This window comes from Rutidosis leptorrhynchoides, chromosome 10, assembly GCF_046630445.1.
Source record: "Rutidosis leptorrhynchoides isolate AG116_Rl617_1_P2 chromosome 10, CSIRO_AGI_Rlap_v1, whole genome shotgun sequence".
In the NCBI taxonomy this organism is placed as follows: Eukaryota; Viridiplantae; Streptophyta; class Magnoliopsida; order Asterales; family Asteraceae; genus Rutidosis; species Rutidosis leptorrhynchoides.
Window position 1 is genome coordinate 295,043,163 of NC_092342.1, and position 7,920 is coordinate 295,051,082.

The 7,920-nt window shown below is 39.4% G+C and overlaps 1 long non-coding RNA gene across 1 annotated transcript; it reads left to right on the forward strand.

Moving 5' to 3' along the window:
• The first annotated feature begins 229 nt into the window (after window positions 1–229).
• Window positions 230–1,339, forward strand: LOC139873408 (uncharacterized). Its single transcript, XR_011767335.1, has 3 exons — window positions 230–579; window positions 954–1,046; window positions 1,192–1,339. It is a non-coding gene; the product is annotated as an uncharacterized lncRNA (long non-coding RNA).
• The last annotated feature ends 6,581 nt before the right edge of the window (window positions 1,340–7,920 follow it).

The following is a 7,920-nucleotide window of genomic DNA, read 5'->3' on the forward strand; positions in this document are numbered from 1 at the left end:
AATCTTAGTGTGTTGAGTATCAACTCCCTTAATTAGCTACACACATTTTCTATCTATCTATCTTACTAAACCGGTAGTGTAAATCCACGTGGCGCTTTCTGGCTTCTCCTAAGCAGTGTTTTAATTTTCTCAGAATTTTAAATTAAAAAATTACTAATTATCTTCTCTTGACACGTGTCCCTTAATACTCACAGAAACTTTCAAAATACGTTTTAGGGTTCTTTTTCATTGTCCTTCTTCAATTTAATCACCTCCGATGTTTACATACGTATTTTCTCAATCCTTTCGGTTCAAAAATTCTGTTCATCATAAATCAAACTTACGAATTTAGGTTTCCTTTGTATGCAGTCAAGAGATTCGATCGTCAATGCAATAATCTTCTACTCTCCTCGCTCGATTGGTACATGATTTAGATTCGGTTATCCGTTTGGTACAGAAACGCGAAAGCTATCTAACTGCTCATACATCTGATTTAGATTCAATTATCCGTTCTTTACCAATCTTTATTCATCGTCAAACAGACGATTTTAACATTAGTATTTGGTTAAATCATAAACCAATCGACATGGTTGATTCAAGGTACGTCAAATTAGTACAACATATGCTCAGATTCAATTGATGCAATTAAAATCCGTATTATTATTTTTTTTGATTAGTTTGACTTTTATTACGATTTGGGTTAAAGAATATGAATTTATGTTAACTGTTTCAGTTTCCATCATGTCCTTTACATTCATCTGAAATATTGATTGCTTAAAGTAATTTGCAATTGACAATGTGTTTTGCTTTAGGTCACTAATTTTTACAGCAATTTAAGTACAAAGCCTGTTGTTCTTTAATTAATTTTTTTTAATTTTCAATATTGATGAATACTTGTGTCTATAATTAAAACCGATATTTGCGATGGGTATATTAAAACTGATATCTTATGCGGATCTGCTGGATTGGAATAGGTTTATTTATGCTCCTTATTTCAGCCAAGAACACTAACTGGTGGTTTTTTGGTAAACAAAAAGAGAGGCAATATGGACTTATCATAATTAAAGGTTGTAGTTTCATATGCAGTTTTGAAAATTAGCTTAATAATTAGATAATTCTTTGCTTTATTTTTTTCTTTCTTTAGCTTAATAATTATTTTTTCCAATAGTTATTTCCATGTCAATTTTGTTGATTTTCATTAGTGGTGTGAAGTTTTAGTTACAAGAGGAGTAGAAAGTGATACAACTTCAGAGAGAATTTGAGAACAAATGGGCAAGAATTGCAACCCATTTTCCCGGAAGAACATATAATGATGTCAAGAATTTCTGGAGTAGAAAGCAGAAAAGATTGGCTAGATTTCGTCATTGCCATCATTAAGTGTATGAGAAATATCTCTTGACAAGATCACGTGGCTTTAAGTGTATGAGGTATGAAACTAAGATTATCGTTTATGGTTAGATTGATGCTTTGAAAAGTTAAATGGAAAGTTTATGTACATAAAGTTTATAAGTTCTGATGTTGTTTGTTGTCACTTAATTTTGTGTTATTTTGACTACTTAATTAGTTTGTGTCATCGGTGGTCATGTAACAACCCAAACCAAATCACAATCGAACCCGTGGAAAAATTTAAAAAAAAAAAAATTTTGTTTGTTCAGCTACTGGCGCGGCGCGCCAGAACCTCGCGCGGCGCGCCAAACTGGTCTGTCCAAAAAGTCTTTAAACGCGAAAAAGATTGGCCACATCCCAACATAATTAGACAAAACGCTTTTAACAACATATTCAAATATGTAAAACTAACACTATTCAAACATAAAATAAGTTTTACAAAGCGGGACCCACATCGGCCGTTTTACGAGTTTAATACATAACGTGAGTTTCGACCACCAAAAAGTTTAAGTACCAAACGACACGATGAGCATGGTGTTTGGGATTAAACTACCCAAGTCATGGTCAAACTCCAAAAGCTAACACATCCAAAAAGCGTCCCCTAACAATAAGCGGGATCTTTAATCCAACCGTATGCCCTTACCCTTTTCCACGCCGAAACCTATAAAATGGTAAACAACGAGAGGGTAAGCTAACGCTTAGTGAGTAGAATAAATATATACATGCATATAAGACTTACCTACTCGCATCCACGATGTCATATAACGCATACTAACGCATAACGTCTCAATAAACAAGCTAGTATCGTCAATTCGTACAACTAGCAACATCAATAGCATAATATTCATAATAATAATTAAATGCTAACGTCAACAACTATAAACCATGGTTAACCAACTCTTCGCAAGGGAATGACTTCGCGAAACAAGTCATCGATGTTCATAACAACCGCTAGCTCCCAAAAACGGCTATGGTATGCTAACCCCCGAGGTGTTCCAAAAACGGCTATGGCATCACCCCCAAGTGTTCCAAAAACGGCTATGGCATCACTTGATCAACGTGTGAGTAAAACACGGCTATTACTCACAATCATGTACACAAACACGGCTATGTGCACAATAATTCGGATAATAACGTGGGAGTAAAATACGGCTATTATTCGCCACTATATGCATAAACACGGCTATGTGCATAAATATAAAACGTAGACAAAAACGGCTATGTCTTACAACTATGGTCACAAAACGGCTATGTGACACCATCAATACGGCACATAAATCATATACATACATATATAGATATTCCACTCACCTCAAAATCTCTTGTGAAAAGATACCCGAGCTTGCAAGACCTCAATGTATCGTACCTATCATATTATACATATTATCAATCACAAATCCAAATTGGTCAACCAATTCTTTCACCATTCTAAGGTCATTATGACCCAAGGTGCAATTTCAACCCATTTGCACCCTTAACCCTAATTTTGGGTTAACTTACACCAAAACCCTAAAATTAGCCAAGATAGGTTTAAAACACATTTCAATACAAAGTTTATGCATCTTTCACCAACATTAACCAACTTAGGTCCATTATGACCCATTTGACCATTTTAAAGTTAACATACCCATTTTGGGTCATCCACTAACCCACACAACACCCATTTACTTAGATATAGGTGTGCTAGTAACTAGTTAACAATTTAAGCTCTCAAACATCAATTAATGCTTGAAAACCCTAAGTTAGTCATCTTTGGGTCTTCATGACCCATTTTCATCCAAAACACCCAATTTACTAACAAATGGGTTTTAAGTTCATCACTTACCCCAAACCCTAACCCTTAATCAAATTAAAATCAAGAAATCAAGATTAGAGCATACCACTACCACCAAAGCGTAGCTAGAGGAAAGATGAATGACTTTAATGCTTGCACTTAGACCCGATTCAAGCTTCTTCTTCCTTATGTTGAGCTTTCTCACACTAGAAAAACCCTCTCTCTCTAAAATTGAATGGATGAGGTTGAAGTAGATGGAAATGGAGTTAATGAGGCTCCACCAACTGGTCTAAAGCCTTAAAGTCAGATTCCTTGTGATTTTACCAATTTGCCCTCAAAATATCTAATTAAAAAGGAATCTGTCACAGACTACTGGCGCGGCGCGCAACACCCCCAGCTCAGAATCTTCTTTGTTTTAAATATGTACAACAAAACCCCACAACTTGAATAACTTATATACACCTAAGTACAATGAAATATTTGGGTCTTACAACTCTCCCCCACTTAAATCAGAGCGCGTCCTCGCGATCCAAGCCGCATGACAAGAAGGAAGATACACCAATACAAACTCTTCGGGTTCCCATGTGAACTCGGAACCTTTACTACGACGCCATTGGACTTTAAAAGTCCTTACCTCTTTATGTCTCAACCTTTTGACCTTCTCATCGAGTATAGCAATCGGCTCCTCAATATACTCGAACTTATTGTTTAGCTCAATCTCATCTAATGGCACTCACGATGAATCATCTGCAAGACACTTACGGAGATGGGAAACATGAAATGTATTATGGATCCCTGCAAGCTCTTCGGGTAATTTCAAACGATACGCGACCTCACCAACACGAGCTAAAACCTTAAATGGTCCAATAAACCGAGGAGCTAACTTTCCCCGTTTTCGAAACCGAATAATACCCTTCCATGGCGGAACCTTAAGCATCACCATGTCACCTTCTTGGAATTCGATTATTCGTCTACCTTTGTCGGCATACGACTTTTGTCTATCTTGAGCCTTTTTCAAATGATCCCGAATCATATCAATCTTGCTATTCGTCTCAAGAACCAAATCGGTACTCCAGATTTCCCTTTGACCCACTTTCACCCCAACAAATCGAAGTTCGACACCTCCGCCCATAAAGCATCTCATAAGGTGGCATCCCGATACTAGTATGATAACTATTATTGTATGAGAATTCCACCAAAGGTAAGTGCTCGTCCCAACTACCACCAAAATCAATAATACATGCCCGTAACATATCCTCCAAAGTTTGGTTCGTACGTTCGGTTTGACCGTCCGTTTGAGGATGATACGCCGTGCTCAGTTTCAATTGTGTACCCATATCTTCGTGAAACTTTTCCCAAAACCGAGATGTAAAACGGGTATCTCGATCCAAAATAATAGATATAGGAACACTGTGTCGAGAGATGACTTCCTTGATGAACAATTTAGCCAAAGTCTCCGACGATATCGCTTCCCGAATGGGAAGAAACAAAGCACTTTTCGTCAATCGATCAACTATAACCCAAATCGAATCAAATTGGGTTCTCGCCATCTTAGGTAACTTTGTGATGAAATCCATGGTAATGTGTTCCCATTTCCATTTCGGGATTTCTAACGGTTGTAACTTACCATACGGCTTTTGGTGCTCGGCCTTAACTTGCAAACACGTGACGTATTACTCAACATACTTCACAACATCACGTTTCATGCCCGACCACTAATAGTCTTTCTTTAAATCAAGATACATTTTCGTCGCGCCCGGATGAATGGAATACTTTGACTTATGTGCTTCATTAAGTAGCACTTGTCGATAATCACCCATATTAGGCACCCACACTCTTCCTTGAAAAGTCAACAAACCACGCGAGCCTATAGTAATGAACTCCGATTGCCCCATGATTCGTTCCGCATGCTTGTTGTGAACGTAAGCCTCTATTTGAATCACACCAAGTTTTTCAAGAAAATCGTTAGTAATAATCATACGTAACAACCCCAATCGTAACGCCGGGTGATGACTCTTTCGACTTAACGCATCCGCGACCATATTCGCCTTGCCCGGATGATAAAGTATTTCACAATCATAATCTTTCACCACATCCATCCACCTACGTTGACGATAATTCAAATCTCGTTGATTAAAGAGATGTTTCAAACTCTTATGATCCGAATAAATCGTACTCTTGACACCATACAAGTAATGGCGCCAAATTTTCAACGCATGCACAACCGCCGCCAACTCAAGATCATGAGTCGGATATCTCATTTCGTGTTCCTTTAATTGTCTAGAGGCATAAGCGATGACTTTACCCCTTTGCATAAGAACACACCCGAGCCCATTTAGAGAAGCATCACAATAAACCGTCATGTCTTCCACCCCTTCCGGCAACACTAACACCGGAGCTTGACACAACTTCTCTTTTAACAATTGAAAAGCAATTTCTTGCTTGTTCTCCCAAATAAATCTCGCGTTCTTCCTCTTCAATTTCGTCAACGAAGAAGCGATCTTAGAAAAATCTTGGATGAACCGACGATAATAACCGGCCAATCCGAGAAAACTTCGGATTTCCGTAGGCGTAGTCGGTTGTCTCCAACTCTTCATCGTCTCTATCTTCCCCAGATCTACTTGAATACCGTCTTTGTTCACAATGTGGCCGAGGAATTGAACCTCCCTTAGCCAAAATTCACATTTGGAGAACTTAGCATACAACTTCTCCTTTCGTAACGTCTTCAATACTTCACGCAAATGACGTTCATGTTCATTTATACTCTTCGAATAAACAAGTATATCGTCGATGAACACAATTACCGACTTGTCCAACATAGGTTGGCACACTCGGTTCATAAGATCCATGAATGCCGTCGGTGCATTCGTAAGACCAAAAGGAATAACTACGAATTCAAAATGCCCATAACGCGTTCGAAAAGCCGTTTTCTCAATATCTTCCTCACGGACCCGCATTTGGTGATAGCCGGACCGTAGGTCGATTTTAGAGAAATACGTTGCACCTTGGAGTTGGTCAAACAAATCGTCAATCCGAGGTAATGGATAACGATTCTTGATCGTCACTTTATTTAACTCCCGATAATCGATGCACATCCGCATACTTCCATCCTTCTTTTTCACGAATAAAACCGGAGCGCCCCATGGCGAAGCACTCGGTCGACTGAAACTCTTCTCAAGTAACTCTTGGGTTTGATTTAACAACTCTTGCATTTCCATCGGTGCTAAACGATAAGGGGTTTTAGCAATGGGAGTAGCTCCCGGAACCAACTCAATGCGTAATTCAACTTGTCTTTCCGCCGGAACAGCCGGTAACTCATCCGAAAAAACGTCTTCGAATTCACTAACACCGGAATTTCATGAATGGGTGGTGGATCATCACGAGTATCAACAACATGGGCAAGAAAAGCCATACCACCACTAACGAGAAAACGACGTGCCCGTGCAAAAGAACATATCGGCACGAGTCTTCTCCGCCTATCACCATGAATAATGAACTCTCCCCCACTTGGGGTTTTCACCCGAATAGATTTTTCATGGCATGCAATATCGGCTCTATTATGATCGAGCCAATCCATACCCACAACAATATAAAAATCGCCCAAAGTCATAGGGATTAGATCAATTTTAAAGTTTTCGGAACCAAAAACAACATCACAATTCTTGCACACATCAACCACTAGCACCGTCTTGCCATCCGCTATTTCGACTTCTACCGGACGACTTAACTTAGCTAACGGTCTATCAAGTTTAGGCACAAATTTTGGAGACACAAACGACAAATTTTCACCGCTATCAAAAAGAATCCTTGCCGGATTAGAGTTAGCCATAAAAGTACCTGAGACAACCTCGTTCGATTGTTTGCCTTCATCATTGGTCATCAAGTAGTTGCGACCCCTAGCCGTGCCCGCCGCCTTTTCTAACTTCTTGACATGATCATTATTCAAATCGGGACATTCCGGCCTCTTGTGACCCGCTTTACCACAATTAAAACACGTGACTGACTTGGTCAAACAATCACGGGCGTAATGACCCGGCTTCCCACAACTATAACAAGTAGGCGTAAAAGTATTCGAACCACCCTTCTTCACACTTCCGACGCTTTCGGTCCCCTTCTTGTTCTTGTTCTTCTTGTTTGAAAAGTTTGAATGACTAGAACCTTCAAACTTCCTTTTGGAGAAAGCGAAATCACTCTTTCTTGGAACCTCCGGCTCAAAACTCCGAGCCAACTCAAATAATTCATCAAAAGACTTAGCCATACCCCGACTAATCTTACCCTTGAACTCATCATTCAAAGTACGATAGAAATCCTTCATTAGCTTGTGATCATCACCAACATATTCCGGGCAAAAACGAGTCTTTGCCAAGAAGGTAGACTTGAGAGTAACCAAGTCCATTGAACCTTGTTGCAAATTGTGCAACTCGTCCCGGATTCTATCAAGATCGGAAGAAGTTCGGTACTCTTTGAAAAATTCCTTCTTAAACTCCTCCCAAGTCAAGCTCATACATTGATCTTCACCATATAAATTGATTTTATCGTCCCACCACAACTTAGCTTCTTCCCGCAACATACTAGAACCATACCTCGCCTTCTTTTCGGGAGGACATTCCGCGGTACGGAAAGCTCCCTCAATATCGGAAATCCAACACGTGCTTTTCAACGGATCTCGCACCCCATTAAACATCGGGGGTTGAGCATCCTTGAAATTTTTGTAGTGGAAGTCCCGTCTCCCTTCACCTCCTTTACCACGAGGATAAACATTTCTAGCGTCAAGCGCCTCA